General features: G+C 39.5%; 1 protein-coding gene across 4 annotated transcripts in view; it reads left to right on the top strand.

Annotated features, from left to right (window-relative positions):
- The window catches only part of adgrl2b.1 (adhesion G protein-coupled receptor L2b, tandem duplicate 1), a 121127-nt gene that overhangs the window by 31218 nt on the left and 76153 nt on the right, over nt 1–13756 (top strand). The window contains exon 1 of one of the 4 annotated variants that reach the window (XM_079650836.1): nt 9578–10301. The exons of the other annotated variants lie outside the window; for them this stretch is intronic. The gene's annotated coding sequence lies outside the window, so the exon portion shown is untranslated. Of the gene's footprint in view, nt 1–9577; nt 10302–13756 lie in introns of those variants that run through there. 4 annotated transcript variants of the gene reach the window in all.

The following is a 13756-nucleotide window of genomic DNA, read 5'->3' as shown; positions in this document are numbered from 1 at the left end:
TCCACCATGTCTGCTTGCTCTGGTAACAAGCCTCTTCTGTGACCGGGGAGAAAAAAAATTCATAAGCAAGTCAAAGGTAGGGATAACCTCCCTCCCTTCCTCTTCAAATAGATGCATTCTGAGCTTCACTAGAGAGGGTGGCTGTAGGGGGGCACAGGGGAGCATTCAAGATCCTCTCCGCCTCACTGCTCAGTTTTTAACCAGCCTTCTCTACGACCCAGTTTGCACGCTAAGCAAGCCAAAATAGATAATGGGGAATGTCAGCCTAGAAACTGAAAATCACCTCTACCAAGACCAAGCTGTTCCAGAGGACGGGGTTGCATTCCACAGCCAATCTGAGTGATTTATTACAACCCAAAAAAAAAACAAGTCCCCCCTAAAAAGACATCTAGCAACACAGCTGGTTAATGCCAACTGGTTGTGACTTGTGATGAGTAATGACATCCCTTTGAGTCCGTCGCTTTGTTCTGCTGTGTCTGCATGATGGATCATTCTTTTAAATCCGTTCTCAAGATGTGCAGATTATCTGTTTTAAAATTATGATCTTTTAAAAACTATTATTGTTTAAAAACGCAGCCGAGAACTTTAAGAAGACATTTTCCCCCTCGGTCGGGTCAGTTGTGTTATCACATTTCTGCGAAGCGTTGAAGCCGTAGATGTCCGCTTTTCACTGGGCTCATCAACAGTAGATCCGAGGTCCATACAAACCCAATTAGGAATCAATTTGAGCCAGTGTCAGACAGTCTGGCGCCTGGAGAGGGGTAAATGCTTTTAATATGAACATTTTATCGTTGTCTCACAGTCTTCCATCGTCTAACAGTCTGGCATGTGTAAAGTATCTGTCATGAAGTCTTGTGCCTGAATACTAGCGCAGTAGTTCATCCACAGTCAACACATGGCATGGGTATGAAAGGAAAAGATAGAAAAGCTGAAATGTGAATCAATCCTTCTTTAAAGGCATACGTGATTGGCACATTTATTTTCTCTGCTGTTGAGTCTCAAGATAAATGTCATGGCATTAAATACCCTCTTTGAATCTTGTCAAACATATTGGACATGGGCTGGGATTGATGGGGCTGCCATGAATACTTTCAAAAACCAACACATTTTCTACTCCTGTCTTGCAAATAGCAAAAGTATCTTCTTCACATGCTTCCCTACCCTTCACATCATTGCTAATGGAGTAGAGTGAATATCTACGTGTAGGTTGTATTGCTGTTTATTATGTCTAGCAGGTTTTATACAATAACAATGCATCATCAATATCAGACCAAACATCTGTGTTTGCTTCTCAGTGTGTTTTTACTGCACACATGTAATTTACAGAATAATATCATACTATCCTCTCCTCCCAACAGATAGCACACTCTATCTGTTTTTTATATCTATTTGTAGCACTGCAGTTGACAAGAGCCTGCACTTACAAAAACTGCTGCTTGAAACCTTTGCTAAAGCCTCCTTCTGGTGGCTCTCAGCACGATGACATACCTGTGGCTGTTAAATGCTGTGATCATCAGTCGACGCAACGCTAAACGGAAAGGTGCTGTGCAGAGATGTTGGCTTCAAACGACGGAGTGGCAGTCAAGACATGAGTCATGTTTTCTGATCATATTCGCCAGAGCACAAGAGTAATTGTCCCACAAGTCACAAAGATGACAATGAAGTAACCAGGTTGTAATTGATTTAACGGTTAGGTTATATTTGTTCCTACTGAAGTGTTTATTGATTTCTTTGGATCAAAAGGTTGGCCATGGGAAAAGGCCTTGATGACTAACTTCTAATACTCCAACTTTCACCCTTGCTTCTGTATTTCAAGAGAATAAAAACGTCTTTTTATTTTTCTTTGTCGATAAGTGAAACACCAGGACAAAAATGATGTTTCCCCTTTATGTATATGTGGGCTGCAAGGCAGAGATAGGATAGAACAGAAATGACTATTTTGTAAGTCTGAGAATCAGTCTATGATTAAAGAGGTGGTTGTGTGAATGTTAGATATGGAGCATTGAAAATATTGGGGCTACATATTAAATATGGCTTTAATAACCTTGAACAGCAGGCATTTGCTGACCTGAAATGTCCATGTTTGCTTTGTTTTCCAAGTATTTAACATATTATTGACAGAGAATTTTGAAACAGAAATAACAGTCATAACAGAAACTTCCATGTTGCAACATATGATTTAGAACAAATGTTGTTTTTGTTATTTGAAAGCGATGGCAGACACAACCACACCCATGTAAATGATTGTGTTTATGGTAGGCCTCTGTTCAGGTGGGACTTTCGTGAGCTGCCCTTCCCAAACAGGTACAACAAACTAACAGTAGTTTAGCTCATTAAAATGTCAGGTTGGTGCAGATTATCCCTTCTCGCATTTGTGAAATCTCTCTGACCGATCAGTGGTTTAGGGTGTTTTAATCCCCTTTTAGTATTCACTCACATTTACATAGGTGGTATCAAAAACAGGTACCATCCACAGCTTTTTGCTAATGGGAAACTGGAGTTGAGTAGAGCTAAGCCACACTATGCAGTGCAAATGCAGCAAAAGCCCCAGACCATCACAAAGACTGCTTCTTTTCCTGGCGCATCAATTCCTCCGTGTGGTTTTGCATAAAGGATTTATTTCACCTCTTTCTACTTGCAAGCTGATTTGCAAATTAATGACTTCCAAACAACCTTTGAGAGGATAATAATTTCCTGCTTGGTGGATTTATTATTTATCTTGTCTGTGTTTGTGACGGTGTTTAGCTGTGGTATGCGTCTGAACTGGAGGTACTAAAAATAGAGGCAGTCCTAGAACTCATACTTGAGTGACAGGTTCCTTTCACTGGCACGCAAAGATGACCCATTTCCTCTTTTCCTAAAAAGTGTCCACCTCCTATACTGCATGAGGTTAAGTTATGTTATAACTTTATTCAACCACGGTATTTTCTTCCAGACCAGTTATTGTTAGTATTAAATCGTTTATTCTTCTGTGTGTGTTTCTTTAAAGAGAGTTGTGTCTTGGCAGGTAAACAGTAACAGTGGGAAGAAAACTCAACTATCAGCTACGGTTGAATAGAATCATTAGATGCTGTAAATCTTTTTTTTCCCATTGACGTTTTTCTCTGCGTTTTCACACTGGAACAATGAGCATCTGTTTCCAATGTTTCAGTGTTTCTGCCTCACATGGAACAGGGTAGACTCGCTGCACAACAACGAAACTACAACACTTATAGTAAGACTTTAAGATAAACATTTACCATTGCAAAGTAAATTAAAGCAAATGCTACAAAGTGCTTTACCAAGTTCTTTAAAATGCTCAAGTATAGACTGAGATGCTTTCTTCAGATAAGCGTGTTTTTGCACTGAGAAACTTTTTTTTGGTCAAATCACACAGTTGGAAAGCAGTCACTGTGGTACATTACTCACATTTGTTCGGTTCTTTTCCCCAATAGCATTTCAACAGAGGTCCCAAGGACAGAGAAAATGCAGAGTTCTGTTAGCCAAAAAAAAGATCTATAGAGAAGACAAGTCTGGATCCATGTTGCTTGTCAGATTTTATCTATTGTAGAGGGTCGAATTTGCTTTCTATGCTTGATCTAACTTCTGTCAGCGGAGTCTGCAGTCGACACAAGTCTTATGGGGGAAAAAGGAGGACTACATAACTTTCACAATAGAGATTATATTGTACTGTACAGGCTCTGAAATTCAAAGCCATCTCCATAACAACTTTGAAATACCCTCATACTATTTGAGTTTCAAATGGAGTTTACCTTTCTTTGATATGAGTAACAGTAGGCTATACAGATCCTTAATTAACTGGCTTTTAACTATTTATATTTCAATAAAGCATTATTGAGTAATCAGTTTGACCGGATCAAGATATATTATATGTTGTAGTGTATTATATCAATTATATTAAAGATGTCCATCCTGTTACTGCTAGATATAAATGTCATGTAGCTAATGTCAGCTAAAACTATTGTTTACTTGTGAGTGTGAAATAAAAGTCACAATAATATATGGTCAATGTTCCTGACCTGGTTCAGAATTAGTGTATCAATGTAAATTGTGACATTTCAAATAACTATTAATTTTACAAGAATAAACCAATATCCCTCAAATGACATACAGTTAAGCTAATAACTTCATGCTAGCTCTCAGTCACATTAGCATACTTTTCACTCATTCTTAAATGTATGAACCTTACTAACTCTAAACTAAAACTACATAATAAATACATTTGCAATAGATAAGCTGGGTTGGCTGGGTGCTTCATACATTAAGTAAACATGTTTGACACACAGTAAAGCTATATAACTTAGTAAAGACTATACATACGATTTAAGTAATGGATTTATGAATAGCTGATGGAAACCCATCCTACTCGTCCTCATTGAATTCAGTTGTCTTATTGTGAATGCGGAAGAGCTCAGTTGTGGTTAAGCCTTATAATCGAGCCTGTTCCATCATGGGAACCGTCATTACAAGCCCATCAAGATCATGATAATTCCCACCCTTTCCCAAGCTGCCCTATGATTACAAAACTATAGAAAGCTACTCCACACAATAAGCTGGGAAATGGATGCCGCAGAGAATTAGCTTCCTCTCAGTGCAGAGAGAACAGAGAGTGTTTCTGTCTGCGTGGAACAAGAGCATTTATCAAATCCCATAGAAAATCCTTAAAAAAGTCAGTTGAGATCCTTTGATTATTTTATTCTTCTTTCAATACATCTTTTCCCTTTTTAGCTCGGAGATCGCATTTTGAATTTTCGGCTTTTGATCTTAATGAGTAAAACCACCTAATAATGACTCGAGACATATTTACCGCAGCATTCCTAACTACGCTCTTATTTCCCGCATGAATGTTTGTTGAAACAGCCCACATTATTACATGAGGTCTTTCTTATAATGTGAAAGGCACATTTGGAGGGGGAACACACACAACGCATGAGGGGAAATCAAAAACAACATGTAGAGGTAAAAGGACTTGAATTCTGACGTGTGTCTCTTTGTGGGGTCTCTGTGTTTTTTTTTACTAACACTCAGATAATACAATGTGAAATCTCAACTTTGGATTCACAGGAAGTGGAGTTGACTCTGTATTTGAAGCCAGGCAGGCTGTTGTTTACTTGTGTTTCTGGAGCTAATTTTCAAAGAAAAGCACATGAAGCAAGAGTGCAATTTCAAAGCAATTGCTGCAGTGTGTGCACATAGTAATGAGTGAACAAATAAATAACCAATACAGCTGATAAACATATGGAGTCACAAAACAACAGAACATGACCACAATGTATTCTATAACATGTTGCATGTGTCGCCCAACCAGGTAAACCAGGTTGTTTCTCCCCGACATTAAGCTGTAATACAGAGGCAAGCAGTACCAATCATGAGCAATAATGGGGGAAGTAATGTGTATACATGCATGGTGTTTATTCTTCCAAATGTTATTTAACACAAATTGCTTCAGCAAAAGCTATGGTCGAATGTGAAGGTTAAGCCTTGGCAAAAGAAAATGGTGGAAAGTAAACACGAAAAAGTGAGCGACTTGTTTCAGCACTGCTGTAATTTCAATGTGGCTTACACTGGAGGCTCGTAAAGACCTATAATTTACAGCATGGGGGCTGTTCTTATGATAAAGTCTAATCTCTCGCTGTGAATTTTATTTGCCCTCTTTGGATGAGTCAGCAGCAAAAAGAAGTCTCGATTCTTAGTTCTTTTGTGTGTTTACTAAAGGTTTTGATTGCATGCTGAACGCAGACAACTATGAAGGGCTGCGGCAAAAAAGCCAAGCCAAGCATTTTCTGACAACTTCATCAGTCCTTTAAAAAAAAAAGAAGAAAGAAGAAAAAACAGAGACAAGGGCCGGCTGTGTGTATTTACATATTCTGCGTGACCACAATGAATAAAACACCAGCAAGCTAGGCTCTCCTGGGTCAGTTCAAATGAAATAGAGAGTTTACACTTTCAGTAGTAGGCCATACATAAATATTGTTTCTCTAAATATGAATATGTTCCAGTCGATCAACATCAATGCATCTGTTTTCTTTTTTCTCTTCTATTCTTTATTATGTAAAACTACGCCTCGGAAAACATTCGAGCTCTGCACTCATCCTCTCACTTTCCACCTGGTGAATTTGACCCAATTTCACATTTCCCCCATGCGGCCAGGGGACTGTTTTTTATTGAATCCACGTGTAACTGAGACCACTGACCCATCTATGTACTTTGGCTCTTAAGAGGAAGAGAAGAGATGTGATATTTAGGACATTAATATTTCCAAACTTGGATTTTCGTTCTCAGACTTTTCTCAGACAAATATGTCCTTCGTCTAAACTTGCACCGCTGAGGTAGCTCTTTTATGCTGAAAAGTTAGAGTCTAAAAATAGGCGTAGTGTTAGGGAAGAATGAAATCTCCCGCTCACAGTATAATATCATGTTCAAAAGAGAGCTGCATGGGGCTGAACTTTAGAAACCTGAGGAAAATGTTACCATAAACCTGATCCCAGCTGGGCAGATCATTTTTCTTACAGTACATCGATTGTTGAGAAATGACAACGGAAACTTCACATGATATTTAGAAGAAAAATGATAGAGCTCAGACAGCATATTAAACATTGCATGTCACATAAGCAGAGACACCTCTGTTCAAAATGAGGACACAGCTGGTAGGACTGCACAGGTAAACATTACACATTTAATCAACTGGTATTGTGCTGTGTGCTTTTGGCTTAAAAACGCATAATGGTTTCTAATGATAGCCTTAATGCGATGACTGAATAAATCAGAACATCATGAAATACATTATTCCTTCTTGTTTTTGTTCCTTTTTTCTTCATGACAAAAAAAGATGTAGCCTGCAGCTGGCAAATCGAAGCAGTCAACAAATCATGAGTAAATAATTAGGGATCTGCTTTGCTCAAACACGCTGATGTCCAGTTTGTCATTCAGATGATATCATATGTGTTTGCCGATGGCGTGTTAATGCTATGTTTTGCAGCTTACAGTCAAATCCTAATGGGCTTCCAGCTTTGAAGTGTAATTTCACCAACAAAGTCAAATCATACCAGTGATCAGTAATAGTTTCATGTTTTTGGGAGGCCAAGTTAAGCATTTGTAGAAACTGAGGCAAATGTATTGCACATAATTATATCCATAGTGGTTATCTTCCTTCCTTCATCTATATTTCTATGAGAGATTGTGATGTGCCCACAGGACAACATCATGGCCTTTTGCCACACAATAATATCCTTATAATATTCTAATAGGACACTATGCAGTTTTTGTTTTCTGATCCACTAAGCCTCAGTTTAAAGAATAGATGTCAGCCTGTACTTCATCCAGCTCAAATCCAATTAATATGAAGCAACAATTAATGACCATTTTCGGCCAACTGTGATTTATGATTGACCAGTGTTATATTTGCATTCTATACATAAATGAATTAGGAAAAGTAAAAGCATGCATTGATACATTTTTTGCGAAAGTATGAAGTAGACGTGATTTAGTGTAATCAAAGTAATCACACACTGCCATTAACAAATGTGCAAACATCTTCATCACCGTTGGTGTTTCCCTGCTGTCTCTCAATGATGGCCGGCATTTTTTATTTAATTATATACATGTTTTCTTTTCACCTTTTGTCTAAAAGTGAAAAGTGTGAATGCTTTTATCAACACCGGAGTTGGTGGTAAGTGGTGTGTGCTGTAGCTACCAATTCATATCCATTAATAGCTTTGTATCTGAATAGTTTTGGTCCCAAAAGAAAAAAATGTAATGACTACAACTTTGAATTATTAAAATGTACTCCAGTATTGCTTGACAAGGGAGTATAATGTTTTTCCCCATATACCTTTTTATTATGCATTTCGTATCAATTCCAGTAGATATTCCCTCATCCAATTTTATTAGCGCTAACCCTGAAGTAACCTTATATTTTGAAGTATTAATAATAGCTTTGCAAAGCAAGTCACCTGTTTATTGCAGTGTTTTTTTTAAGGAATTGTTGTTCACTTGACACTGAAATAGTAACCTTCAGATTTTGATAATAAGCTTCAAATTACTCTTAACAGTCACTGGGGATATTTGATATTCCTATTGAAATGTTGCTCAGAGGGATCTGTGTCTCTTTCTGTCCTTTGGTTAAACCATTGTACAGCAGTTTGTCCTCAATGCAAAACACACAAACTATTTAGCAAGACCCAAAATAATATATATTTGTAAATAGGATTTTCTACAACCTAAAATGAAAAACCATTCAACAATATGATTGTACATGATCAAGCTTCCAGGCAGGCGAATCTAAACATTTGAACGGCAGCGTATATACATATATATATATATATATATATATATATATATATATATACAGCGTAATGGGGGTTGTACATTTCATTTAATGTAGTAAATATATTTATGAGATTTCTGTGAAGCATTGTAATGTTTAATGTTCCAAAATCCTGTTTCAGATGCTTTCCCGTGTTGATAAAAATACAATTAAATGCAAGGCCCTGAACATTGAGTTTTCTCATGTACATATGAAAGGACACTGAATGTTTGCACGCATCGTGTATCACCCCCTGCTCTGAGAAACTGATTGAATATCAATGTATTCAGGAAGGTTAGGTGCACGTTTTTATGAATATGACTACTGGATATGTTGTGTGCAAAGTGAAGGCCGAGGGTTAAGTCTTAGGATTGTATATTGCGGTTCTTCTTTCAGCAAGTATTGTCATACATTTTTATATTACTATTTACACTCTACACAAAACAAACCCACTCACTGGCTATGTTATAACATAGCTGGGTATACTGTACGCACTATTTATTGGCTCCTTGCATTCTCTAGTCTACACAATTGGAATGTACCACTCTGACATGCTATAGCTGCAGTTACTTAGTGGTGATTTTGTACATTTTAAGGATGCAACTAAGTATCTTTAGTATCAAATAATCTGTATCATTTGATCTATGTTATAAAACACAAATGTACTTCTCCAAATAGCTTGCTTTGTCTAATCATCACTCACAAACCAAACCATATGTATTCTGTTTTTCTCACAAAGAGACAAAGAGAGCTGCTCATCTTCATAAGTGAGAAGCTGTACAATACAATGTTCATCTTAAAGGATTAGTGAATTCCAGTATAGTTGCAGATAATTTTCTATCAGTCAACTTTATAACTCATCTTCATATGCTTTTATCTTCATATCCTGCTGTTCGCGCCATCTGATTAGATGCTTTAATGTTATAGAATAGCAACAAATTGTGCTCAAATTAAGAGTAATCTCTCTCCTAACATGAGTGACCCTGTTACAAGGACAAATGCACTAAAAAAGAGCATATTCTGTCGAAATCCACCAATTAAATCAAGTATTTTTTCATCCTCAATTATTTAATGTTTTTTATCATAAAATACTCATTATCATTAACATGCTTTTGGTAATAATTGGCCTTGTTTTCACACTCCTGATCAAACAGTGGGGAATCATGGGTTTTTCTAAGCTAGGAGGAAATATAGCAGATTGTGTTTGTGCTTTAACACATGCATGAAATCTGAGCACACAGCAGATATAGGCGGGTTTAATATTATAACATTAGCCTTTAATGCGGGCTGTCATAATTAGCAGTAGGATCCAGTCCGTGTCTTGCCAGGACTCCAGCTCAGGTTTTGTGCGCCGCCCTGCACAGCCAGCTGCTGCAGAGAGGGGACCGGTGCGCCGTTTCTCCTCGCCTTGTTTGCCTCCAGTCCGGCTGTAGCTCCGACTGTCTGCACGGCGTGTGGATGAGGCGCAGAGGGAACAACCAGCAGCGCAGAGAAAGCTAGACTGAATAAGTCATTATAACCCTCTCTGGGGCATCATCTCTAAACCAGGCCGCTGGAGACCTCCACACAGACTTGACGTGCTCGGAGTTTCATTTCGTAGCGAGACTGGGGCGCATCTCGTCTCCTTGAAGTGATCTTTTTTTATGCAGTCTACCCGTATAGCGCTCGTGTCGGAAGGAGCCTGGCTGCACGCACAGGAGGAAGAAGGGGGGGAAGTAACGATCATTACTTTTAAACAGACCCTTCGACATGGAGCTATTCGTCCGGTCCCGGACCTTCTGGCTTGAAGAGGAACAGATACCTGCCACAGGAAACCCCACCATCTGTCCCCAGTGAAGAAAGTAGAGCATGCAGCCGAGCCCCAGCCGTCTTTGTGCGACCCGCTGCTTAGTTTCTGGGGGCCTCTTCTGAAAAGAAGGAGAGGAGGGGGGCTCCTAGTGTTGATCTGAAATTCACACTCCATGCCGGGATCCATATTTTGGCACGGCGTACCACAGTAAGTAGCCTTTTAAAAGCGGATGTTTTGAGTGTTTCAAGGGAGATGCCGGGTTATGCTTCTGCTGAATCAATACCATTTATTTAAACTCCCTGGATATCATAAGGCAAATGTCAGAAAAAGGGTCCACGGGCCCCTCAAGCTGTTGTGTTGAGATCAATACACAATATATAGTGGCTTAGGATGTTATCTCTGGAGCCTCCAGACTTTGATTAATATTACATTACTTGGCCATTAAGGTCAAACCAGTGCTTATGTTTAAGTTTAAATCAAAAGCTCACTGAGAATGATTTCTTCAGTAGGCCTACATGTTAAATATGTGTGAAAATGCTTGTTTTCAAGGGGATTTCTAAGTGTCAAAAATTTGATTATTTTGAACACTGAAAAAAAAGGCCTGTGTTTGAATCTAAAGCCTATAAAAAGCTAAATGGGAGTTGATTACATTCAGCGATGATAATCAGTGGGATAACATGGTGGAAAAAAATAGCTCACACAAACATCTCCACCCAGTTTCAGGACACCAGGAGCTAAGTAGTTGGATGTCACTTACTGTCTCCATTTACTTCTCCATTTTGCGGCTATAAAATAAGATCATTTCACAGAGCATGTATAATTCACAGACCTGAGCCAGCCATGTGTGATGATGGGATACACACACACACACACACACACACACACACACACACACACACACACACACACACACACACACTGACACACACTGACACACACACACTGACACATTGACAGATAGAGTTTTTACAGGCGAAGGGAACCATATATCTCATTCTCACGTGAAGCTCTTGGAGATAGGGATGCATAGACTTGAGCTTGAAACCACAGGAGAGCAAGGCTATGGCAGACTAAAATATCAAGGTTAAATAACATTTACACAAAATCCATACAGTCAGAACCAAATGTGGAACGTGGTGCAACCTTATATAACTGACAATTTTGAAAACTGAGAGCTCCCCTTTGCATATACTTATATAACTGCTTTCATGCAGGGAGGTACACGTATATGATGACCCTCCTTAAATCCAGCTTTTTTTTCAGACATAAAAGCAAACCCAAAGCATTGAGCGATTCAGTTGTGATCAAAGAGAACTGCAACATTATATAAGACATATATGCACAGTGTGAGAAATGGACTAGCCACCAGACTAATCCAAGCATTTTTGACCGTGGCGGAGAAGTTTTTCTGTCATGACAGCCATTTTGGAGGACTAGACAAAAAAGACTCGTTGACTGGGGTGATGTTTAATGTGGCTGCTTGATGCTGACATGCCCATCAGTGATTCCTGAGGAGGAAAAGGTCATTTTATCCCCCTGCTGATGGGATGTATGACTGGTGAATACAGATGTGGCACTTTGAAAAATCCTCTGCATTTCAGTTCAGGATACAACTCTATTTCTTGAAACAAAATGCTGGGACTGTTGAAGGAACTCAAACAGAGGAGGGGGACAAATGTTCTCCCTCCCTCTTTCTCCACCTCCCCCCCCCCTCTCTCTACCTTCACTCCATCTCCCACCCGCCCCAGACATGCTGGTTTGGTCCATTTGTCTGTGTTGTCTTGGGAGGAAGTGCCATCTCATCTCACATTGCGCAAATGGTTTCAATGCTTGCTAGTGTTAATTCTAGCGCGCTTTTGTAGCTGCCAATTTCCATATCAAAGTGTCTGAATTTCAATAGGGAGAACTTGAGCTACCAGCCCCCTTCCTCTGAGCAGTTTTGTTCTGAGAGTGTTGCTGCCGCTGGTGGTGGTAGAGACTTCTGACAGGATTGCTGGACACTGCAGGTGTGTGTGTGTGTGTGTGTGTGTGTGTGTGTGTGTGTGTGTGTGTGTGTGTGTGTGTGTGTGTGTGTGTGTGTGTGTGTGTGTGTGTGTGTGTGTGTGTGTGTGTGTGTGTGTGTGTGTGTGTGTGTGTGTGTGTGTGTGTGTGTGTGTGTGTGTGTGTGTGTGTGTGTGTGTGTGTGTGTGTGTGTGTGTGTGTGTGTGTGTGTGTGTGTGTGTGTGTGTGTGTGTGTGTGTGTGTGTGTGTGTGTGTGTGTGTGTGTGTGTGTGTGTTTGAAGTGAGTGTTTTTGTTGGAAGCAGATTCAGTGTGGATTGGAAGAAATTGTTGGCCATAATCTAACACCAGAACAGAAGCCATGTCTTTAGCGGAAATGTTGGATGCCGTTCTGTGACGTGGTTATGTTAAAAAGATTTTGTCCTGTTAAAACATTTAGCCCAGTATTCCACAGCAAGAGTATACAACATCAAGAAAGGTCTTTATTGGATTTTCAGGGAGGAGAACCCACTGCGTCCATAGCGAGAAAAAAGACAAAGCATAAATAACTTGACGAAAATCTGTTTACTTATTTTGCCTGGTAATTTTCCCGTGCCAGACAACGCCAGAAATGCTCAAACTGAATTTGTTTTCAGGTGCTATATAGATTGCTTAATTCCACATTCAGCGAGTGTAGATGTGAAGACGGAGAGCATTCAAGCTTTGTGAGCGACTCTGAGTACCTAGTGGTGTCTGATTGTTTTTCTGTCGCTGAGGTAATATTTATTTCCCATTCTGTGCAGCTGTTGTTTGTCGGTGAAAGACTGCGGCAAGATACTGTTTATTTTGATGGATTTCGTCTTTGTCTTGTGAAACACGGCCTAATGTTCTCTGCAATTTAAAGCTGGTTGAATAGAGGAGAATTTTGACCAAGCACAAAGGGAAACAATAAAGTGCTTTCTAGCCTTTTTGCATGCCCTTACTTTGGAAGTAGCATCAGCATAGGTTAATAGCAAAAGAAAGTACAGCGTGTAAGATGTTATTACACGGAGACAGGGAATATAAATGCCATTGGGAGCGCAGTAGGGGTCGGTAGCCCCTTCATGGTCATCCCGCTCCAGGATAATAACATAAGCCAACCTGCTAGAGAAGAGAGCTTGCTCCTTTCTTTGTTCGGACAAAACAACCTCACAAAAGTAAAAAAAGGAGCCAAGAGTGGACGTTTTTAACCCGGAGAGAAGGAATGGGAAGGAAAAAGAGAGGACTTCACCTGCCATATTCCCTCACGGTTGACGAGTTTGACAGCTGTCTTGTTCAGTTTCTCTGACACGCTCACAGTGAAAAAGTTGAACAAACAAAAGGAGAGAAAGAGGGAGTGATGAATGACTGTAGAAGAGACAGTTTGGATTGCATTTGACTTGTCTTTGTGTTGAATTGTGTAATTCCTTTTTCCTGTTGAACTGCCTTTATAACAGTCCTTTCCTTTTTTATATGTTTCCTACAATGACAAAGCCCATAGAAAAGGCTTCTTTCTGCTTACATATGTGTGGGAGGATAGGGCAGGGGCGACAGCAATAGCAAGTGTGGTTAGTTTGTTAAGTCGAGAAAAAGTGAGAGGAGTGGAAATCTTACCGTGGTGTCCTGGGCCAAGCCTGGTTGTTCAAATTATTAAAAAGCTGCTGAA

This window comes from Notothenia rossii (genome assembly GCF_949606895.1).
Source record: "Notothenia rossii genome assembly, chromosome: 9".
Taxonomy (NCBI): Eukaryota; Metazoa; Chordata; class Actinopteri; order Perciformes; family Nototheniidae; genus Notothenia; species Notothenia rossii.
Note: the sequence above shows the minus strand (reverse complement) of the source record. Positions and strands in the feature narration are given on the sequence as shown.